The sequence below is a fragment of the Salvelinus alpinus genome, chromosome 17, assembly GCF_045679555.1.
Source record: "Salvelinus alpinus chromosome 17, SLU_Salpinus.1, whole genome shotgun sequence".
In the NCBI taxonomy this organism is placed as follows: Eukaryota; Metazoa; Chordata; class Actinopteri; order Salmoniformes; family Salmonidae; genus Salvelinus; species Salvelinus alpinus.
The window spans coordinates 52,291,358-52,315,423 of NC_092102.1; the positions used below are offsets into that span (position 1 = coordinate 52,291,358).

Genomic DNA, 24,066 nt, shown 5'->3' on the forward strand with positions numbered 1-24,066 from the left:
TGTATATAGTATGGTATTGAATTGACCCTGTATATAGTATGGTATTAACTGACCCTGTATATAGTATGGTATTAACTGACCCTGTATATAGTGTGGTATTAACTGACCCTGTATATAGTGTGGTATTAACTGACCCTGTATATAGTGTGGTATTGAACTGACCCTGTATATAGTACGGTATTGAACTGACCCTGTATATAGTACGGTATTGAACTGACCCTGTATATAGTATGGTATTAAACTGACCCTGTATATAGTATGGTATTAACTGACCGTGTATATAGTATGGTATTAACTGACCCTGTATACAGTATGGTATTGAACTGACCCTGTATATAGTATGGTATTAAACTGACCCTGTATATAGTATGGTATTGAACTGACCCTGTATATAGTATGGTATTGAACTGACCCTGTATATAGTATTTTATTGAACTGACCCTGTATATAGTATGGTATTGAACTGACCCTGTATATAGTACGGTATTGAACTGACCCTGTATATAGTACAGTATTAAACTGACCCTGTATATAGTACGGTATTGAACTGACCCTGTATATAGTATGGTATTGAACTGACCCTGTATATAGTATGGTATTAAACTGACCCTGTATATAGTATGGTATTAAACTGACCCTGTATATAGTATGGTATTAAACTGACCCTGTATATAGTATGGTATTAACTGACCCTGTATATAGTATGGTATTGAACTGACCCTGTATATAGTATGGTATTAACTGACCCTGTATATAGTATGGTATATAACTGACCCTGTATATAGTATGGTATTGAACTGACCCTGTATATAGTAAAGAGACGTCCTCTCACGGTCAACTGCGTTTTATTTTCAGTCTTTTAGACCATAGTTAATAATACTATGAGGACAAGGGGGGCTGATCCTAGATCTGTCAGCTGCTCTACCCATGATACCTTGAAACAGTAGAGAACCTTCTGGTGAAGGACTTCTCCTCTACTCGTCTCGCGATTCATACGCATGCTGGCTGTTCTGTCCTGTGTGTGTGAGCATTTGCGTCCACCGGTGTATGTGTGTGTCCACTCTCCTTTGTTCTTGGGTTTTAAAGGAGTAAGCAGCTGAGTGTTGAAGGACGGTGAGGTTCACACAGCCTTTTGTCTACCTTTTTTATACATCCATTATCAGCATCTACATGTAACCTACTGGTGAGACATTCTGTGTAGGCCTGCTGTCTGTGTAGTCCTGCTGTCTGTGTAGGCCTGCTGTCGGTGTAGGCCTGCTGTCTGTGTAGGCCCGCTGTCTGTGTAGGCCCGCTGTCTGTGTAGGCCTGCTGTCTGTGTAGGCCCACTGATGGTTGCATAGCGCCCACAGCTTAGATCATCTCAACAACAGTAACTATTTTACAGATGCTTCAACTGAAGTTACTTTTGGTCATGTAGTGCTGCTCGTCCAACTTCTCATTCCAAAATCATGGGCATTAATATGGAGTTGTTCCCCCCTTTTGCTGCTATAACAGCTTCCACTCTTCTGGGAAGGCGTTCCACTAGATGTTGGAACATTGCTGCAGGGACTTGCTTCCATTCAGCCACAAGAGCATTAGTGAGGCTGGGCACTAATGTTGGGCGATTAGTCCTGGCTCGCAGTCAGCGTTCCAATTCATCCCAAAGGTGTTTGATAGAGTTGAGGTCAGGGCTCTGTGCAGGCCAGTCAAGTTCTTCCACACTGATCTTGACACACCATTTCTGTATGGACCTCGCTTTGTGCACGGGGGCATTGTCATGCTGAAACAGGAAAGGGCCTTTCCCAAACTGTTGCCACAAAGTTGGAGGCACAGAATCGTCTAGAATGTCATTGTATGCTGTAGCGTTACAATTTCCCTTCACCGGAACTAAGGGGCCTGAACCATGAAAAACAGCCCCAGACCATAATTCCTTCTCCACCAAACTTTACAGTTTCCACTAAGCATTGGGGCAGGTAGCGTTCTCCTGGCATCCGCCAAACCCAGATTTGTCCGTCGGACTGCCAGATGGTGAAGTGTGATTCGTCATTCCAGAGAACGCGTTTCCAGAGTCCAATGGCGTCGACCTTTACACCACTCCAACCAACGCTTGGCATTGCGCATGGTGATCTTAGGCTTGTGAGCGGCTGCTCGGCCATGGAAACCCATTTTATGAAGCTCCCAACAAACAGTTCTTGTGCTGACATTGTTTCCAGAGGCAGTTTGGAACTCGGTAGTGAGTGTTGCTACCAAGGATAGACAGTACTGACACGCTTCAGCACTCGCCGATCCCGTTCGGTGAGCTTGCCGCAATCACCATCACACTGCCCTATCCCATCTACACAAGGGAAACTTACAGTACCAGTCAAACATTTGGACACACCTACTCCTTCCAGGGTTTTTCTTTTAATAGTGAAGACATCAACTATGGAATCATGTAGTGAACAAATCAAAATATATTTGAGATTCTTCAAATTAGCCACCCTTTGCCTTGATGACCGCATCGCACACTCTTGGCATTCTCTCAACCAGCTTCATGAGGTAGTCACCTGGAATGCATTTCAATTAACTGGTCTGCCTTAAGTTAATTTGTGGAATTTCTTTCCTTCTTAATACGTTTGAGCCAGTCAGTTGTGCTGTGACAAGGTAGGGATGGTATACAGAAGATAGCTCTATTTGGTAAAAGACCAAGCCCATATTATGGCAAGAACAGCTCAAATATGCAAAGAAACGACAGTACATTTATTTTAACACATGAAGGTCAGTCGATCCGTAAAATGTCAAGAACTTTGAAAGTTTCTCCAAGTGCAGTCGCAAAAACCATCAAGCGCTATGATGAAACTGTCTCATGAGGACCGCCACTGGAATGGAAGACCCAGAGTTACCTCTGTGTGAATCAGGCCTCTATGGTCGAATTGCTGCAAAGAAACCACTGTTAACCTTTCACTGCTACCAAACCCGGATCCGGGAGCACCCCCCACAGTAAAAAAGCTGACTAGCATAGCCTAGCATAGCGTCACAAGTAAATACAAGCATCTAAATATCATTAAATCACAAGTCCAAGACACCAGATGAAAGATACAGATCTTGTGAATCCAGCCATCATTTCTGATTTTTAAAATGTTTTACAGGGAAGACACAATATGTAAATCTATTAGCTAACCACGATAGCAAAAGACACCACTTTTTTTTCTCCACCATTTTTTTCCTGCATGGGCAGCTATCACAATTTCGACTAAATAAAGATATAAATAGCCACTAACCAAGAAAAAACTTCATCAGATGACAGTCTGATAACATATTTATGGTATAGCATATGTTTTTTTAGAAAAATGTGCATATTTCAGGTATAAATCACAGTTCTACATTGCAGCTGCAATCTGAAATAGCGTTGGAAGCAGCCGGAATAATTACAGAGACCGACGTCAATTACCAAAATACTCATCCTAAAACATTTCTGAAAAATACACAGCATACAGCAAATGAAAGCCCAACATCTTGTGAATCCAGCCATCATTTCTGATTTTTAAAATGTTTTACAGGGAAGACACAATATGTAAATCTATTAGCTAACCACGTTAGCAAAAGACACCACTTTTTTTACTCCACCAGTTTTTTACTCCATCAGTAGCTATCACTAATTCGACTAAATAAAGATATATATAGCCACTAACCAAGAAACAACTTCATAAGATGACAGTCTGATAACATATTTATGGTATAGCATATGTTTTTTTAGAAAAATGTGCATTTTTCAGGTATAAATCACAGTTTACCATTGCAGCCACTATCACAAAACTCACCCAAAGCGACTAGAATAACTACAGAGAGCAACGTGTATTACCTAATTACTCATCTTAAAACATTTCTGAAAAATACACAGCGTACAGCAAATGAAAGCCCAACATCTTGTGAATCCAGACAATATTTCAGATTTTCTAAGTGTTTTACAGCGAAAACACAATATATCGTTATATAAGCATACCACATGAGCTAACATCACCCCAGCATTGATTCAAGGCAAAAAGCGCGATAACGTTATCACCACCAAAATATATTAATTTTTTCACTAACCTTCTCAGAATTCTTCAGATGACAGTCCTGTAACATCATATTACACAATGCATATAGAGTTTGTTCGAAAATGTGCATATTTAGCATCACAAATCGTGGTTATGCTATGTAATCTGTCAAAACATGGCATGCATTCTGACCGGCGCCATCTTGGAAAGGCACCTAAGTTTACGATTATTTATCGATTAGATTGACTAAAAAAATACAGGTTGGACAGCTAATGAAAGATGCATTGGTTATTAATGCAACCGCTGATTTAGATTTTTAAAATTAACGTTACTAGACATACAGTGTGCGTTACAGCCAGACTAGTGCCGCAATAATGGCCGAAAAATGCGTTTACATTTTTCCACATAAATACGGAATAAAATCATAAATAGCTCTTACTTTTGGACGAGCTTCCATCAGAATCTTGGGCAAGGTGTCCTTTTGTCCAAAATAATCGTTGCTTTGTTGTAAAACATCCACTTCAACTTCGGAACTAGCAGCTAACATTAGCTACGTGGCACACACATGTCCAAATCCTCAAACGCAATACTACGAAAATTCAGAAAATAGCAATATACTCGCATAAACTGATATAAATCAGTTTCAAATAACTTCGTTATGATGTTTCTAACACCTATATCGAATTAAATTACAGACGGACATATCTAAGGCCGATAACTGAGCGTTTCAAAATGCTATCCTGAGGTCTTGCGTTGCGTAATGGCGGAAGTCGAAAAGAGAGCGCACTTCGTTCCTTGCCCTTTTATAAGCTCTGAGAAATACGTAGAAACACCATTCCACTTCTCATTGGTTACTGACATCCAGGGGAAGGCGGGTGCAGTTCATTTCGATCCATAGGGCACACACAGAGCTTTAAACTAATCTGAGAACAGAGACTATTTTTCTGACCTTCGCATGTCCTGTCATGATTTTCGCTGTAGAAAGAGTTCTGGTTCACCCACAGACATAATTCAAACGGTTTTAGAAACTAGAGATTGTTTTCTATCCAATAGTAATAATAATATGCCTATTGTACGAGCAAGAATTGAGTACGAGGCAGTTTAATTTGGAGACGCAAAATGTCGAAGTTGAAACAGCACCCCCTGTAGTGACAAGAAGTTTAAAGGACACTAGTAAGAAGAAAAGACGTGCTTGGGCCGAGAAACATGAGCAATGGACATTAGACCGGTGGAAATCTGGCCTTTGGTCTGATTCGTCCAAATTTGAGATTTTTGGTTCCAACCGCCATGTCTTTGTGAAATGCAGTGTGGGTAAATGGATCTCCGCATGTGTGGTTCCCACCGTGAAGCATGGAGGAGGAGGTGTGATGGTGCTTTCCTGTTGACACTGTGATTTATTTAGAATTCAAGGCACACTTAACCAGCATGGCTACCACAGCATTCTGCAGCGATATGCCATCCCATCTGGTTTGGGCTTAGTCCCACTATCATTTGTTTTTCAACAGGACAATGACACAACACACCTTCAGGCTGTGTAAGGGCTATTTGACCAAGAGGGAGAGTGATGGAGTTATGCATTAGATGACCTGGCCTCGATTATCACCCGACCTCAACCCAATTGAGATTGTTTGGGATGAGTTGGACCGCAGAGTGAAGGAAAAGCAGCCAACAAGTGCTCAGCATATGTGGGAAATCCTTCAAAACTGTACGTGATTCCATATGTGTTCTTTTATAATTAGGATGTCTTCACTATTATTCTACAAAGTAGAAAATAGTAAAAATAAAGAAAATCCCTCAAAGGATCTGTCCAAACTTTTGACTGGTGCTGTATATATTTATATATATATTTATACCACGGAATGCAATATTGCTCATCCTAATATTTGTATATTTCTTAATTCCAGAATTTAACTTTTGTATATTGTTTGATATTACTGCACTGCTAGAGCTAGGAAGACAAGAATTTCACTACTCCTGCAATAACATCTGCTAAATATGTGTATACGCTCAATAAAATGTGATTTGGTTTGATAAACGTTGTTATAAGGCAATGGAGGGTCTTAGTGCTAGGCGTCCCGCTAGCGGGACAACTTCTGGTGAAACTGGACGGCGCACAATTCAAATTAATAATCATAAAAATTATGGATATTAAACATGTAGGTACATACAAGTGTCTTATATCGGTTGAAAGCTTAGATGAACAAGAATTTAACTGCACAGATACCCTAAAATGTAATCAAACTATAATATTTCATACAGAAAGAAGTATGTTCAATAGGAAACCGATATTAGCAGGTGGGTCTTGTCTTCCTCCTTGTCTTCCTCGCACGCCCAAACACGAATTTCCAATAGTGTGTCCCAGTACTAAAACTCATTATTCTTATTCGTTTTGGAAGAAACAAGCCTGAAACCTTGAACATAGAGTGCTGACACCCAGTGGAAGTCATAGGAATTGCATCGTGTGAGCTAGAATTCATTATGCCCCTATACTTTCCAGTGTAAGAGCATGGGCTCTCTCTCAAAAAAGAAATTCAGGTAGATTTTTCTTTGAATTGTCTTCTACCATATCTATTGTGTTATAGTCTCCTACATTATTTTAACAGTTATACAAACTTCAAAGTGTTTTCTTTCCAATGATACCAATTATTTGCATATCCTGGCTTCAGGGCCTGAGCAACAGGCAGTTTACTTTGGGCACGTCAGTCAGGCGGAAATTGAGAAAATAGGACCCTATCCCTACGAAGTTTTAAGCAGTAATCTATGAGCACAGGCTGTGTGTATTCCTGCTGGTCATACAGTGGGCTTTGTTTTACAGTGTGTGTTCCTGCTGGTCATACAGTGGGCTCTCAGTTTACAGTGTGGGTGTTCCTGCTGGTCATACAGTGGGCTCTCAGTTTACAGTGTGGGTGTTCCTGCTGGTCATACAGTGGGCTCTCTGTTTACAGTGTGTGTTCCTGCTGGCCATACAGTGGGCTCTCTGTTTTACAGTGTGTATTCCTGCTGGCCATACAGTGGGCTCTCTGTTTACAGTGTGTGTTCCTGCTGGTCATACAGTGGGCTCTCTGTTTACAGTGTGTGTTCCTGCTGGCCATACAGTGGGCTCTCTGTTTACAGTGTGTGTTCCTGCTGGCTCACATGGTGGTTGATCTTGTCCTTACATCTTTTAGAGTGATTTATTCCACCCCACGCGGAAATGTATGCGTGATAAATCTCTTTGGATGAAAAGCTAAATGGCATAGGTCTATATTATTATATTGTTCAGAGAGACATTTTGTGTTTTGGTGGTCAGCTGGTGAAATAGAAAGACAACAGGCTAGATCAGTGTGTTAAGTAGTGCTTAGCAGGGATCTGTGATAATAGTGTTTACTGGCTGTCATGTCAGTTCCGGTGTGGTTCTTGACAGGCTGTCAATCTGGAGCCATGAACAGTCTGCTTGATAAGCCATCTGCAACAGAAGGAACCAGCGTGCCTTTAATCTCTCTCTCTCTCTCTCTCTCTCTCTCTCTCTCTCTCTCTCTCTCTCTCTCTCTCTCTCTCTCTCTGTCTCTGTCTCTGTCTCTGTCTCTCTGTGTGTTAACGTGCATCCATGCTTGAAAATGTAGTGTCTGCCTCTCAGCTCTCTGTATTGAGTGCAATGAGGGTCTAGCTAGATTGTAGCTGGGTCATCCGTCCTCAGCTATGAGGGTCTAGCCACAATACATTGTCCACACACTACACTCTGCCTCAGTCACTGTCTGGATGCATACCAAATACCAACCAGCCCGGTGTTGTGGTCAACCTGTAGCTTCTATACCAGACTCCAACCAGCCCGGTGTTGTGGTCAACCTGTAGCTTCTATACCAGACTCCAACCAGCCCGGTGATGTGGTCAACCTGTAGCTTCTATACCAGACTCCAACCAGCCCGGTGTTGTGGTCAACCTGTAGCTTCTATACCAGATTCCAACCAGCCCGGTGTTGTGGTCAACCTGTAGCTTCTATACCAGACTCCAACCAGCCAGGTGATGTGGTCAACCTGTAGCTTCTATACCAGACTCCAACCAGCCCGGTGATGTGGTCAACCTGTAGCTTCTATACCAGACTCCAACCAGCCCGGTGATGTGGTCAACCTGTAGCTTCTATACCAGACTCCAACCAGCCCGGTGTTGTGGTCAACCTGTAGCTTCTATACCAGACTCCAACCAGCCCGGTGATGTGGTCAACCTGTAGCTTCTATACCAGACTCCAACCAGCCCGGTGTTGTGGTCAACCTGTAGCTTCTATACCAGACTCCAACCAGCCCGGTGTTGTGGTCAACCTGTAGCTTCTATACCAGATTCCAACCAGCCCGGTGTTGTGGTCAACCTGTAGCTTCTATACCAGACTCCAACCAGCCAGGTGATGTGGTCAACCTGTAGCTTCTATACCAGACTCCAACCAGCCCGGTGATGTGGTCAACCTGTAGCTTCTATACCAGACTCCAACCAGCCCGGTGATGTGGTCAACCTGTAGCTTCTATACCAGACTCCAACCAGCCCGGTGTTGTGGTCAACCTGTAGCTTCTATACCAGACTCCAACCAGCCCGGTGATGTGGTCAACCTGTAGCTTCTATACCAGACTCCAACCAGCCCGGTGTTGTGGTCAACCTGTAGCTTCTATACCAGACTCCAACCAGCCCGGTGTTGTGGTCAACCTGTAGCTTCTATACCAGACTCCAACCAGCCCGGTGATGTGGTCAACCTGTAGCTTCTATACCAGACTCCAACCAGCCCGGTGATGTGGTCAACCTGTAGCTTCTATACCAGACTCCAACCAGCCCGGTGATGTGGTCAACCTGTAGCTTCTATACCAGACTCCAACCAGCCAGGTGATGTGGTCAACCTGTAGCTTCTATACCAGACTCCAACCAGCCAGGGCCCTCACCCAAATGGCACCCCGTACCCCTATGGGCCCTGATCAAAGGTCGAGCCCTGCACGGGGCATTCATTTTAAGCCATACCTATGCCTGCGACGTTCAGGCATAGGTCGTTTGGTCAAATTTAAGGCACCGTTAGTAAATCCATTAGCTTCTCCTCTCTGTCACTCGATCTCTGCGCTGGCAGATCGCTCTGCATGGATTCTGCTCATGGGGGTTTGGAGTCTGAGTAACCATAGCAACGGCTCCACTTGTGCTGCTCAACTTTTCATCGCTCTGAACTGCTCAGCGAAGAGACATGAGATCCGTTAGCTACTTTTCATCACTCTGAACTGCTCAGTGAAGAGACATGAGATCCGTTAGCAGGTAGCTACTTTTCATCACTCTGAACTGCTCAGTGAAGAGACATGAGATCCGTTAGCAGGTAGCTACTTTTCATCGCTCTAAACTCTGTGAAATAATCTCTCATCTTGATATTTTACGAGGTTATAGCACTTCTACCACCATGTTATGATCCTAGTCAGATATGACTAGACTGTGCAGCAGAGCACGAGCAAATGGCTCAGGTTAAAAACGCTAGTGATCAATTTAGTGACAGCCGAGCCCTACCCGTACCCTCGTTATTGATGGAAAAACAGGCCCTAAATCAAATCCAATTTGATTTGTCACATGCGCCAAATACAACAGGTGTAGACCTTACAGTGAAATGCTTACTTACAAGCCCTTAACCAACAATGCTTTAAGAAGTTAAGAAAAAAAATTATAATAATTGTGAAGTAGAAAATAAAAGTAACAAATAATTAAACAGCAGCAGTAACATAACATGCGAGGCTATATACAGGGGGTACCGGTACAGAGTCAATGTGAGGGGGCACCGGTTAGTCGAGGTAATTGAGGTAATATGTACATGTAGGTAGAGTTAAAGTGACTATGCATAGATAATAAACAGAGTAGCAGCAGTGTAAAAGAGGGGTCTGGGTAGCCATTTGATTAGCTGTTCAGGAGTCTTATGGCTTCGGGGTAGAAGCTGTTAAGAAGCCTCTTGGACCTAGACTTGGTGCTTTTGCACCGCTTGCCGTGCGGTAGCAGAGAGAACAGTCTATGACTAGGGTGGCTGGAGTAACTTCCTGACTGATGTCTTGAGATGTTGCTTCAATATATCCACATAATTTTCCTGCCTCATGATGCCATCTATTTTGTGAAGTGCACCAGTCCCTCCTGCAGCAAAGCACCCCCACAACATGATGCTGCCACCCCCGTGCTTCACGGTTGGGATGGTGTTTTTTGGCTTTACACCATTTTAAAGATACATTTGTTGTAAATCCAGCCACAGTGTCCGATTTCAAAAAAGGCTTTACGATGAAAGCAAACCAAACGGTTATGTTAGGTCAGAGCCAAGTCACAGAAAAACACAGCCATTTTTCCAACCAAAGAGAGGAGTCACAAAAAGCAGAAATAGAGATAAAATTAATCACTAACCTTTGATGATCTTCATCAGATGACACTCATAGGATTTCTTGTTACACAATACATGTATGTTTTGTTCGGTAAAGTTCATATTTATATTCAAAAATCTCAGTTTACATTTGCGCGTTATGTTCAGTAGTTCCAAAACATCCAGTGATTTTGCAGAGAGCCACATCAGTTTACAGAAATACTCATAATAAACATTGCTAAAAGATACAACTGTTATGCATGGCATTTTAGATCCACTTCTCCTTAATGCAACCGCTGTGTCAGATTTAAAAAAAACTTTACGGAAAAGCACATCATGCAATAATCTGAGTACAGCGCTCACACAAAAACAAGCCATACAGGTACCCGCCATGTTGTGGAGTCAACAAAAGTCAGAAATAGCATTATAAATATTCACTTACCTTTGATGATCTTCATCAGAATGCACTCCCAGGAATGCACTCCCAATTCCACAATGTCCATAATATATGTCCAAATACCTCCTTTTTGTTCGCACGTTTAGCCCAGTAATCAAAATTCATGAGGCGCGATCACTGGGTGCAGACTAAAAGTCAAAAAGTTCCGTTACAGTCCGTAGAAACATGTCAAACGATGTATAGAATCAATCTTTAGGATGTTTTTAACATAAATCTTCAATAATGTTTCAACCGGAGAATTCCTTTGTCTGTAGAAATGCAATGGAACGCAAGCTAACTATCACGTGAACGCGCATGGTCAGCTCATGGCACTCTGGGAGAGACCTTACTCAATCCCCTCTCATTCGCCCCCACGTCATAGTAGAAGCTTCAAACAAGGTTCTAACGACTGTTGACATCTAGTGGAAGCCTTAGGAAGTGCAATATGACCCCATAGACACTGTATATTCTATAGGCAAAGAGTTGAAAAACTACAAACCTCAGATTTCCCACTCCCTGGTTTGACTTTTTTCTCAGGTTTTTGCCCGCCATATGAGTTCTGTTATACTCACAGACATCATTCAAACAGTTTTAGAAACTTCAGAGTTTATATCCTGTTTTCTATCCAAATCTACTAATTATATGCATATTCTAGCTTTTATGGCTGAGTAGCAGGCAGGTAAATTTTTGTGCACGTTTTTCATCCAAAATTCCTACCCTAGTGAAGTTAAAGGCACAGTCAAGTTAGTGTCTGTAAACTTCTGACCCACTGGAATTGTGATACAGTGAATTATAGGTGAAACAATCTGTCTGTAAACAATTGTTGGAAAAATGTATTGTGTCATGCACAAAGTAGATGTCCTAACCGACTTGCCAAAACTATATTTTTTTAACAATACATTTGTGGAGTGGTTGAAAAACAAGTTTTAATGACTCCAACCTGAGTTTATGTAAACTTCCGACTTCAACTGTGTATGTGTGTGTGTATATATATATATATATTTTTTTTTTTTTTCATTGAACAAGTAAACTTTTAGTACAATAGGTGTGTGTCCAAAATAATAAAGACATTACATATGTCATATTATGTATATATACAGTGTTGTAATGATGTACAAATAGTTAAAGTACAAAAGGGAAAATAAATAAACATAAATATGGGTTGTATTTACAATGGTGTTTGTTTTTCACTGGTTGCCCTTTTCTTGTGGCAACAGGTCACAAATATTGCTGCTGTGATGGCACACTGTGGTATTTCAACCAGTAGATATGGGAGTTTATCAAAATCGGGTTTGTTTTCGAATTCTTTGGATCTGTGTAATCTGAGGGAAATATGTCTCTCTAATATGGTCATACATTTGGCAGGAGGTTAGGAAGTGCAGCTCAGTTTCCAACTCATTTTGTGGGCAGTGTCCACATAGCCTGTCTTCTCTTGGGAGCCAGGTCTGCCTACGGTGGCCTCTCTCAATAGCAAGGCTATGCTCACTGAGTCTGTACATATTCAAAGCTTTCCTTCATTTTGGGTCAGTCACAGTGGTCAGGTATTCTGCCACTGTCTCTCTCTGTTTAGGGCCAAATAGCATTCTAGTTTGCTCTGTTTTTTTGTTAATTCTTTCCAATGAGTCAAGTAATTATCGTCTTGTTTTCTCATGATTTGGTTGGGTCTAATTGTGTTATTGTCCTGGGGCTCTGTGGGGTCTGTTTGTGTTTGTGAACAGAGCCCCAGGACTAGCTTGCTTAGGGGACTCTTCTCCAGGTTCATCTCTCTGTAGGTGATGGCTTTTTTTATGGAAGGTTTGGGAATCGCTTCCTTTTAGGTGTCTCTCACTGTCGTTGTCTCTCTCGCTGCCTCTCTGTCTCTCTTTCTCTCTCTTCTGTTGTCATTGTCTCTCTCGCTCTCCCCCATCTCTCTCCCCCCTTTCTTGTCAGTTGAAGTAGCAGCGAAAAAAATTCTTCACCTGCCATCCTTCCACGGTGTCGTCCTCTCCTCCTCCCTCCATCAAACACATTTCCTCCTAATTACTGTCACCCCTCACCCTTGGCCCCACACCCCACTCCACCGGGTCCCCCCTGCACGCACCCCTCCACTCTCCCCCCTGATTGCACCCTTCCTAATGCACCCTCCCCCTCTCGCATTCATTACTCTCTTTCTCTGCACCTGCCTCTCTTTCTCTCTCGCTCTCTCAGCTCTTTCTCCCCTCATTCTCACAGCATGACTAGTTCAGCTCTTCCCTCCCTCCCTCCATGCTAATGCTAGTACAGCTCCCCTCCCTCCCTCCCTCCCTCCCTCCCTCCCTCCATGCTAATACTAGTTCAGCTCTTCCCTCCCTCCCTCCATGCTAATAATAATTCAGCTCTTCCCTCCCTCCCTCCCTCCATTCTAATGCTAGTTCAGCTCTTCCCTCCCTCCATGCGAATGCTAGTTCAGCTCTTCCCTCCCTCCATGCTAATGCTAGTTCAGCTCTTCCCTCCCTCCATGCTAATGCTAGTTCAGCTCTTCCCTCCCTCCCTCCATGCTAATGCTAGTTCAGCTCTTCCCTCCCTCCATGCTAATGCTAGTTCAGCTCTTCCCTCCCTCCATGCTAATACTAGTTCAGCTCTTCCCTCCCTCCATGCTAATGCTAGTTCAGCTCTTCCCTCCCTCCATTCTAATGCTAGTTCAGCTCTTCCCTCCCTCCATGCTAATGCTAGTTCAGCTCTTCCCTCCCTCCCTCCATGCTAATGCTAGTTCAGCTCTTCCCTCCCTCCATGCTAATACTAGTTCAGCTCTTCCCTCCCTCCATGCTAATGCTAGTTCAGCTCTTCCCTCCCTCCATGCTAATGCTAGTTCAGCTCTTCCCTCCCTCCATGCTAATGCTAGTTCAGCTCTTCCCTCCCTCCATGCTAATGCTAGTTCAGCTCTTCCCTTCCTCCCTCCATGCTAATGCTAGTTCAGCTCTTCCCTCCCTCCATTCTAATGCTAGTTCAGCTCTTCCCTTCCTCCCTCCATGCTAATGCTAGTTCAGCTCTTCCCTCCCTCCATGCTAATGCTAGTTCAGCTCTTCCCTCCCTCCATTCTAATGCTAGTTCAGCTCTTCCCTCCCTCCATGCTAATGCTAGTTCAGCTCTTCCCTCCCTCCATGCTAATGCTAGTTCAGCCCTTCCCTCACTCCATGCTAATGCTAGTTCAGCTCTTCCCTCCCTCCATGCTAATGCTAGTTCAGCTCTTCCCTCCCTCCATGCTAATGCTAGTTCAGCTCTTCCCTCCCTCCATGCTAATGCTAGTTCAGCTCTTCCCTCCCTCCATTCTAATGCTAGTTCAGCTCTTCCCTTCCTCCCTCCATGCTAATGCTAGTTCAGCTCTTCCCTTCCTCCCTCCATGCTAATGCTAGTTCAGCTCTTCCCTTCCTCCCTCCATGCTAATGCTAGTTCAGCTCTTCCCTCCCTCCATGCTAATACTAGTTCAGCTCTTCCCTCCCTCCATGCTAATGCTAGTTCAGCTCTTCCCTCCCTCCATGCTAATGCTAGTTCAGCTCTTCCCTCCCTCCATGCTAATGCTAGTTCAGCTCTTCCCTCCCTCCATGATAATGCTAGTTCAGCTCTTCCCTCCCTCCATTCTAATGCTAGTTCAGCTCTTCCCTCCCTCCATGCTAATGCTAGTTCAGCTCTTCCCTCCCTCCATGCTAATGCTAGTTCAGCTCTTCCCTCCCTCCATGCTAATGCTAGTTCAGCTCTTCCCTCCCTCCATGCTAATGCTAGTTCAGCTCTTCCCTCCCTCCATGCTAATGCTAGTTCAGCTCTTCCCTCCCTCCATGCTAATGCTAGTTCAGCTCTTCCCTCCCTCCATGCTAATGCTAGTTCAGCTCTTCCCTCCCTCCATGCTAATGCTAGTTCAGCTCTTCCCTCCCTCCATGCTAATGCTAGTTCAGCTCTTCCCTCCCTCCATGCTAATGCTAGTTCAGCTCTTCCCTCCCTCCATGATAATGCTAGTTCAGCTCTTCCCTCCCTCCATTCTAATGCTAGTTCAGCTCTTCCCTCCCTCCATGCTAATGCTAGTTCAGCTCTTCCCTCCCTCCATGCTAATGCTAGTTCAGCTCTTCCCTCCCTCCATTCTAATGCTAGTTCAGCTCTTCCCTCCCTCCATGCTAATGCTAGTTCAGCTCTTCCCTCCCTCCATTCTAATGCTAGTTCAGCTCTTCCCTCCCTCCATGCTAATGCTAGTTCAGCTCTTCCCTCCCTCCATTCTAATGCTAGTTCAGCTCTTCCCTCCCTCCATTCTAATGCTAGTTCAGCTCTTCCCTCCCTCCATTCTAATGCTAGTTCAGCTCTTCCCTCCCTCCATGCTAATGCTAGTTCAGCTCTTCCTCCCTTCCTCCCTCCATGCTAATGCTAGTTCAGCTCTTCCCTCCCTCCATGCTAATGCTAGTTCAGCTCTTCCCTACCTCCATGCTAATGCTAGTTCAGCTCTTCCCTCCCTCCATGCTAATGCTAGTTCAGCTCTTCCCTCCCTCCATGCTAATGCTAGTTCAGCTCTTCCCTCCCTCCATGCTAATGCTAGTTCAGCTCCTCCCTCCCTCCATGCTAATGCTAGTTCAGCTCTTCCCTCCCTCCATTCTAATACTAGTTCAGCTCTTCCCTCCCTCCATGCTAATGCTAGTTCAGCTCTTCCCTCCCTCCATTCTAATGCTAGTTCAGCTCTTCCCTCCCTCCATGCTAATGCTAGTTCAGCTCTTCCCTCCCTCCATTCTAATGCTAGTTCAGCTCTTCCCTCCCTCCATTCTAATGCTAGTTCAGCTCTTCCCTCCCTCCATGCTAATGCTAGTTCAGCTCTTCCCTACCTCCATGCTAATGCTAGTTCAGCTCTTCCCTCCCTCCATGCTAATGCTAGTTCAGCTCTTCCCTCCCTCCATGCTAATGCTAGTTCAGCTCTTCCCTCCCTCCATGCTAATGCTAGTTCAGCTCTTCCCTCCCTCCATGCTAATGCTAGTTCAGCTCTTCCCTCCCTCCATGCTAATGCTAGTTCAGCTCTTCCCTCCCTCCATTCTAATACTAGTTCAGCTCTTCCCTCCCTCCATTCTAATGCTAGTTCAGCTCTTCCCTTCCTCCCTCCATGCTAATGCTAGTTCAGCTCTTCCCTCCATCCATTCTAATGCTAGTTCAGCTCTTCCCTCCCTCCATGCTAATGCTAGTTCAGCTCTTCCCTCCCTCCATGCTAATGCTAGTTCAGCTCTTCCCTCCCTCCATGCTAATGCTAGTTCAGCTCTTCCCTCCCTCCATGCTAATGCTAGTTCAGCCCTTCCCTCCCTCCATTCTAATGCTAGTTCAGCCCTTCCCTCCCTCCATGCTAATGCTAGTTCAGCTCTTCCCTCCCTCCATGCTAATGCTAGTTCAGCCCTTCCCTCCCTCCATTCTAATGCTAGTTCAGCCCTTCCCTCCCTCCATGCTAATGCTAGTTCAGCTCTTCCCTCCCTCCATGCTAATGCTAGTTCAGCTCTTCCCTCCCTCCATGCTAATGCTAGTTCAGCTCTTCCCTCCCTCCATGCTAATGCTAGTTCAGCTCTTCCCTCCCTCCATGCTAATGCTAGTTCAGCCCTTCCCTCCCTCCATTATAATGCTAGTTCAGCCCTTCCCTCCCTCCATGCTAATGCTAGTTCAGCCCTTCCCTCCCTCCATGCTAATGCTAGTTCAGCTTTTCCCTCCCTCCCTCCATGCTAATGCTAGTTCAGCTCTTCCCTCCCTCCCTCCATGCTAATGCTAGTTCAGCTCTTCCCTCCCTCCATGCTAATACTAGTTCAGCTCTTCCCTCCCTCCATGCTAATGCTAGTTCAGCTCTTCCCTCCCTCCATGCTAACGCTAGTTCAGCTCTTCCCTCCCTCCATGCTAACGCTAGTTCAGCTCTTCCCTCCCTCCATGCTAACGCTAGTTCAGCTCTTCCCTCCCTCCATTCTAATGCTAGTTCAGCTCTTCCCTCCCTCCATTCTAATACTAGTTCAGCTCTTCCCTCCCTCCATTCTAATACTAGTTCAGCTCTTCCCTCCCTCCATGCTAATGCTAGTTCAGCTCTTCCCTCCCTCCATTCTAATGCTAGTTCAGCTCTTCCCTCCCTCCATGCTAATGCTAGTTCAGCTCTTCCCTCCCTCCATTCTAATACTAGTTCAGCTCTTCCCTCCCTCCATGCTAATGCTAGTTCAGCTCTTCCCTCCCTTCCTCCCTCCATGCTAATGCTAGTTCAGCTCTTCCCTCCCTCCATGCTAATGCTAGTTCAGCTCTTCCCTCCCTCCATGCTAATGCTAGTTCAGCTCTTCCCTCCTTCCATGCTAATGCTAGTTCAGCCCTTCCCTCCCTCCATGCTAATGCTAGTTCAGCTCTTCCCTCCCTCCATGCTAATGCTAGTTCAGCTCTTCCCTCCCTCCATTCTAATGCTAGTTCAGCTCTTCCCTCCCTCCATGCTAATGCTAGTTCAGCCCTTCCATCCCTCCATGCTAATGCTAGTTCAGCTCTTCCCTCCCTCCATGCTAATGCTAGTTCAGCCCTTCCCTCCCTCCATGCTAATGCTAGTTCAGCTCTTCCCTCCCTCCATGCTAATGCTAGCTCTTCCCTCCCTCCATGCTAATGCTAGTTCATCTGCTCTCTCGAGCCCGACCGATATATCAGTTCACCGACAGGCCTTTTAACTCTATATGGGTATTGGCTGATAATTCCATCGATATTCAATAAACAGTATTACAAAAAGGTGATCTGAAGTCTCGTTCTCATGATGTCATTAAAGGGAAACTGAACGGCCGTTCTCATGATGTCATTAAAGGAAATCTCATGCTGATCTGAACGCCAGTCAATGTAAATTGTCCGGTGGCCATTTGATTGATTGTTCAGCAGCCTTATGGCTTGGGGGGTAGAAGCTATTAAGGAGCCTTTTGGTCCTAGACTTGGTGCTCCGGTACCACTATGCACTACCCTCTGTAGCATCTTACGGTTGGATGCCGAGCAGTTGCCATACCTGGCGGTGACACAGCCGGGTCAGGATACTCTCGATGGTGCAGCTGTATAACGTTTTGAGAATCTGGGGACCCATGCCAAATCTTTTCAGTCTCCTGAGGGGGAATAGGTTTTGTCGTGCCCTCTTCACAACTGTCTTGGTGTGTTTGGACCATGATAGTTTGTTGGTGATGTGGACACCAAGGAACTTGAAACTCTCAACCCGCTCCACTACAGCCCCGTTGATGATAATTGGGGGCTGTTCGGCCCGCCTTTTCCTGTAATCCACAATCAGCTCCTTTGTCTTGTTCACATTGAGGGAGAGGTTGTTGTCCTGGCACCACACTGCCAGTTCTCTGAACTCCTCCATATAGGCTGTCTCATCGTTGTCGGCGATCACTGTTGTGTCGTCAGCAAACTTAATGATGGTGTTGGGAGTTGTGCCCTGGCCACGCAGTCGTGGGTGATCAGGGAGTATAGGAGGGGACTAAGCACACAACCCTGAGGGGTCCCAGTGTTGAGGATCAGCATGGCATATGTGTTGTTGCCTACCCTGACCACCTGGGGGCGGCCTGTCAGGAAGTCCCAGGGACCCTGAGGGTCCTTAGCTTAGTGATGAGCTTTGAGGCCACTATGGTGTTGAACGCTGAGCTGTAGTCAATGAACAGCATTCTCACGTAGGTGTTCCTTTTGTCCAGGTGGGAAAGGGCAGTATGATTGCAATTTATGAGAGCTCAGGGTGGTCAATTGACACTTTCATTTCTTTTATTTATATTTTTCTTATTATTTTTACTTATCTATTTTTTACTTAACATTTATTTTTCTTCAAACTGCATTGTTGGTTAGAGCCTGTAAGTAACCATTTCACTGTAAGGTGTACACCTGTTGTATTCGGCGCATGTGACAAATAACATTTGATTTGAAACAGTATATCAGCAGGTTTTGTTACCCCAGAAAATCGTGCCCGCTAACCATCCCAAGCCCTGCCCGCTAACCACCCCAAGCCCTGCCCGCTAACCACCCCAAGCCCTGCCCGCTAACCACCCCAAGCCCTGCCCGCTAACCACCACAAGCCCTGCCCGCTAACCACCCCAAGCCCTGCCCGCTAACCATCCCTGCCAAGCCCGCTAACCAGCCCTGCCCGCTAACCACCCCAAGCCCTGCCCGCTAACCATCCCTGCCAAGCCCCTAACCACCCCAAGCCCTGCCCGCTAACCACCCCAAGCCCTGCCCGCTAACCATCCCTGCCAAGCCCCTAACCACCCCAAGCACTGCCCGCTAACCATCCCTGCCAAGCCCGCTAACCAGCCCTGCCCGCTAACCACCCCAAGCCCTGCCCGCTAACCAGCCCTGCCCACTAACCACCCCCAGCCCTGCACGCTAACCACCCCCAGCCCTGCCAAGCCCTGCCCGCTAACCACCCTCAGCCCTGCCCGCAACCACCCCCAGCCCTGCCAAGCCCTGCCCGCTAACCACCCCCAGCCCTGCCAAGCCCTGCCCGCTAACCAGCCCTGCCAAGCCCTGCCCGCTAACCACCCCAAGCCCTGCCCGCTAACCACCCCAAGCCCTGCCAAGCCCTGCTCGCTAACCACCCCAAGCCCTGCCCGCTAACCACCCCAAGCCCTGCCAAGCCCGCTAACCACCCCAAGCCCTGCCCGCTAACCACCCCAAGCCCTGCCAAGCCCTGCTCGCTAACCACCCCAAGCCCTGCCAAGCCCTGCTCGCTAACCACCCCAAGCCCTGCCCCGTCGCTCAAGGAGAGAGAGCAGTTGCTCGACTGTCGCAAGCACTCTGCATGATCAGATAGATGCAACAATGTTGATGACATGTTGCTTTTAATCAAATCAAATCAAAGTTTATTTGTCAAGTGCGCCGAATACAACAGGTGTAGACCCTACAGTGAAATGCTTACTTACAGGCTCTAACCAATGGTGCGGGAAAAAAAGGCGTGTGTGTGTAGGTAAGTAAAGAAATAAAACAACAATAAAAATACATTAGCAAGGCTATATACAGACACCTGTTAGTCAGGCTGATTGAGGTTAAGAGTTTTAAGAGTCAGAGCAAACGTAGCTAGCTAGTTAATACTACCTGGTGCCAGCAAGCATGTTTGTGCAACAATTTCTTATCATACAGGAATAGGCAAAGCATGAATATGTTGATTAGCTAACTAGCTACATGAAGTAATGGAACATCTAATTAGGGTCACCTGGAATCACTGACCTATCCTAACCTAGGACAACGACCCTTAGCACACAGCCAAGACAATGCAGGAGTGGCTTTTGGACATGTCTCTGAATGTTCTTGAGTGGCCCAGCCAGAGCCCGGACTTGAACCCGATCAAAGATCTCTGGAGAGACCTGAAAATATCTGTGCAGCGACGCTCCCCATCCAACCTGACAGAGCTTGAGACGATCTACAGAGAAGAATGGGAGAAACTCCCCAAATACAGATGTGCCAAGATTATACCGTCATACCCAAGAAGACTTGATGCTGTAATCGTTGCCAAAGGTGCTTCAACAAAGTACAGAGTAAAGGGTCTGAATACATATGTAAATGTTTAATTAAATCATTTTTATAAATTAGCAAAAATGTCTAAACCTGTTTTTGCTTTCTCATTATGGGATATTGTGTGTATATTGATGAGGGGGAAAAATAACTATGTTATGTGGGAAAACCCTGAATACTTCCCGAAGACAATGTATTTTTATAAAATTGTGGGCTGGCCTTGCTAAACAATCTTGCTTTTAGAGGTAGGATAATTAGGCTCCTGTCACTATTGTTAGGACTTGTTACAACTGCTCACACTTTGTCAAGTGTTCCTCGAAAACACTGGTGGGAGTCAGTCAGACAACCCTCTGACTGAAACAGTTTCCATTTGTATTGTTAGATACTGTTGACCCACTATGTCAAACACCGGCAGGACGCTGCCAGGCCTCATCTGGTCCCCCAGCAGACGAGGGGGGGCCTGGGGAAAGATAGGTGGGGGGAGCTGAGGAGGGGCTGAGGAGAGGGGTGGGGCCTGAGGGGCTGGGAGGGAGAGAGGTTAGAGGGATGGGGGGCTGAGGAGGGTGTTGGGGGGTGAGGAGGGGAGAGAGGGGGTGGGGGCTGAGGGGAGGGGGGTAGAGGCGTGGGGGGCTGGGGAGAGAGAGGCATGACGGACTGGAGGGGAGGAGGGAGGGAGCACCGTTAACCCACTGAGTAGACAGAGGGAGGGAGGGAGCACCGTTTAACCACTGAGCAGACAGAGGGAGGGAGCACCGTTAAACCACTGAGTAGACAGGGGGAGGGAGGGAGCACCGTTAAACCACTGAGTAGACAGAGGGAGGGAGGGAGCACCGTTTAACCACTGAGCAGACAGAGGGAGGGAGCACCGTTAAACCACTGAGTAGACAGGGGGAGGGAGCACCGTTAACCCACTGAGTAGACAGAGGGAGGGAGGGAGCACCGTTAAACCACTGAGTAGACAGAGGGAGGGAGGAGCACCGTTAAACCACTGAGTAGACAGAGGGAGGGAGCACCGTTAAACCACTGAGTAGACAGACAGAGGGAGGGAGCACCGTTAAACCACTGAGTAGACAGAGGGAGGGAGCACCGATAAACCACTGAGTAGACAGACAGAGGGAGGGAGCACCGTTAAACCACTGAGTAGACAGAGGGAGGGAGCACCGTTAAACCACTGAGTAGACAGAGGGAGGGAGGGAGCACCGTTTAACCACTGAGTAGACAGAGGGAGGGAGGACCGTTAACCCACTGAGTAGACAGAGGGAGGGAGGACCGTTAAACCACTGAGTAGACAGAGGGAGGGAGGACCGTTAACCCACTGAGTAGACAGAGGGAGGGAGGACCGTTAAACCACTGAGTAGACAGAGGGAGGGAGCACCGTTAAACCACTGAGTAGACAGACAGAGGGAGGGAGCACCGTTAACCCACTGAGTAGACAGAGGGAGGGAGGGAGCACCGTTAAACCACTGAGTAGACAGAGGGAGGGAGGGAGCACCGTTAAACCACTGAGTAGACGGAGGGAGGGAGGGAGCACCGTTAAACCACTGAGCAGACAGAGGGAGGGAGGACCGTTAAACCACTGAGTAGACAGAGGGAGGGAGGACCGTTAACCCACTGAGTAGACAGAGGGAGGGAGGGAGCACCGTTAACCCACTGAGTAGACAGAGGGAGGGAGCACCGTTAACCCACTGAGTAGACAGAGGGAGGGAGGACCGTTAAACCACTGAGTAGACAGAGGGAGGGAGGACCGTTAAACCACTGAGTAGACAGAGGGAGGGAGCACCGTTAAACCACTGAGTAGACAGAGGGAGGGAGGACCGTTAAACCACTGAGTAGACAGAGGGAGGGAGGACCGTTAAACCACTGAGCAGACAGAGGGAGGGAGCACCGTTAAACCACTGAGCAGACAGAGGGAGGGAGCACCGTTAAACCACTGAGTAGACAGAGGGAGGGAGCACCGTTAACCCACTGAGTAGACAGAGGGAGGGAGGGAGCACCGTTAAACCACTGAGCAGACAGAGGGAGGGAGGACCGTTTAACCACTGAGTAGACAGAGGGAGGGAGGGAGCACCGTTAAACCACTGAGCAGACAGAGGGAGGGAGCACCGTTAACCCACTGAGTAGACAGAGGGAGGGAGCACCGTTAAACCACTGAGTAGACAGAGGGAGGGAGGGAGGACCGTTAACCCACTGAGTAGACAGAGGGAGGGAGGACCGTTAAACCACTGAGTAGACAGAGGGAGGGAGGGAGCACCGTTAAACCACTGAGTAGACGGAGGGAGGGAGGACCGTTAACCACTGAGTAGACAGAGGGAGGGAGGGAGCACCGTTAAACCACTGAGTAGACAGAGGGAGGGAGCACCGTTAAACCACTGAGTAGACAGAGGGAGGGAGCACCGTTAAACCACTGAGTAGACAGAGGGAGGGAGGGAGGGAGCACCGTTTAACCACTGAGTAGACAGAGGGAGCACCGTTTAACCACTGAGTAGACAGAGGGAGGGAGGGAGCACCGTTAAACCACTGAGCAGACAGAGGGAGCACCGTTTAACCACTGAGTAGACAGAGGGAGGGAGGGAGCACCGTTAAACCACTGAGTAGACGGAGGGAGGGAGGACCGTTAACCCACTGAGTAGACAGAGGGAGGGAGGACCGTTAAACCACTGAGTAGACAGACAGAGGGAGGGAGCACCGTTAACCCACTGAGCAGACAGAGGGAGGGAGCACCGTTAAACCACTGAGTAGACGGAGGGAGGGAGGGAGCACCGTTAAACCACTGAGCAGACAGAGGGAGGGAGCACAGAGGGATATTTAAATAGTCTTCTTAGAGCGATTTAACTTATCACACCGTTAACAAGAGGAATAATGAAATATTAAGTAGGATGACCACGCCTCGTGAAGAGGTCGGGACCCTATTGGAAACTCGCAGCACACGGACACGGTAACAGAATCAGACCCCACCTCTTTTCTCTGTCCTATTCCCACCGGGGTCGGTCCTCCCGTTCTCTCCCCCATCTCTCAGCTGCTGCTGCTCACCTCGCGCTGCCGCCCGCCTGCTCAACAGCATAACGGGGAAGAGAGTGTTGGATAGAACAAAAACATTCGGGTACTTTTTTAAAAAACATTTTATTTTTCACCGATTTTTGTTGGGGAATAAACTCTGTATTTGTGTTTTGGAATGGGACGTGGATGAATATGGATACTGAGTGAAGTAAGTGTCATAATGAATGGAACTTGGGTTGTGTTTGAGTGACTGGATGGATGACTGCTCGCCTCTCTCCCTCACAGGAGTGGTTGTGAGTGGCTCTGAATAATGCTTTTATCAGAGGTGTTTGAGTGAGTGACAACATTTGTCGGCTGGTGTTGAGACCTTGAGAGCGCTGTCATTTATTCCTGACGCTATTATGTTGTTGTGTTCGTTCTTATGCAGATGAATAATAGCGTAGGCAAAAGTGTTTAAATTTTGGGGGGGGGGGGGCATTAGGATTTTAATTGTATGAATAATATCTAATTTATTGTACGAAACCCATTGTATGGGAATCTGTGTTTTGTACATTCTCCATCATCCCTTGTCTGGAAGAAGTTATAATAGCTGAAAAAATGAAGTTATGAGTCTGTGACAAATGTCTCATTGATTATATGAAACCTGTATAAGAATCAGGCTTTTGTACTTGCCTAGACTAGTCTGGAAGTTGAGTTTAGAGAGAATGGGCTCTGTTCTCTGTCTGAATTATCGAGTGTCTTTCTCAGTGAAATGTCATTTTCTAAATATGCAGTGAATGTAAAGTAGCCTACAATTTATCTCCTCATTATTTTTGAGACGGTTACAATGACAGCTGGCAAAGCTGCCG

At 46.4% G+C, this 24,066-nt stretch overlaps 1 protein-coding gene across 3 annotated transcripts in view; it reads left to right on the forward strand.

Annotated features, from left to right (window-relative positions):
* The window catches only part of LOC139543158 (plexin-B3-like), a 264,643-nt gene that overhangs the window by 20,478 nt on the left and 220,099 nt on the right, over positions 1–24,066 (forward strand). Inside the window, exon 1 of one of the 3 annotated variants that reach the window (XM_071349398.1) lies at positions 22,982–23,426. The exons of the other annotated variants lie outside the window; for them this stretch is intronic. The gene's annotated coding sequence lies outside the window, so the exon portion shown is untranslated. Of the gene's footprint in view, positions 1–22,981; positions 23,427–24,066 lie in introns of those variants that run through there. 3 annotated transcript variants of the gene reach the window in all.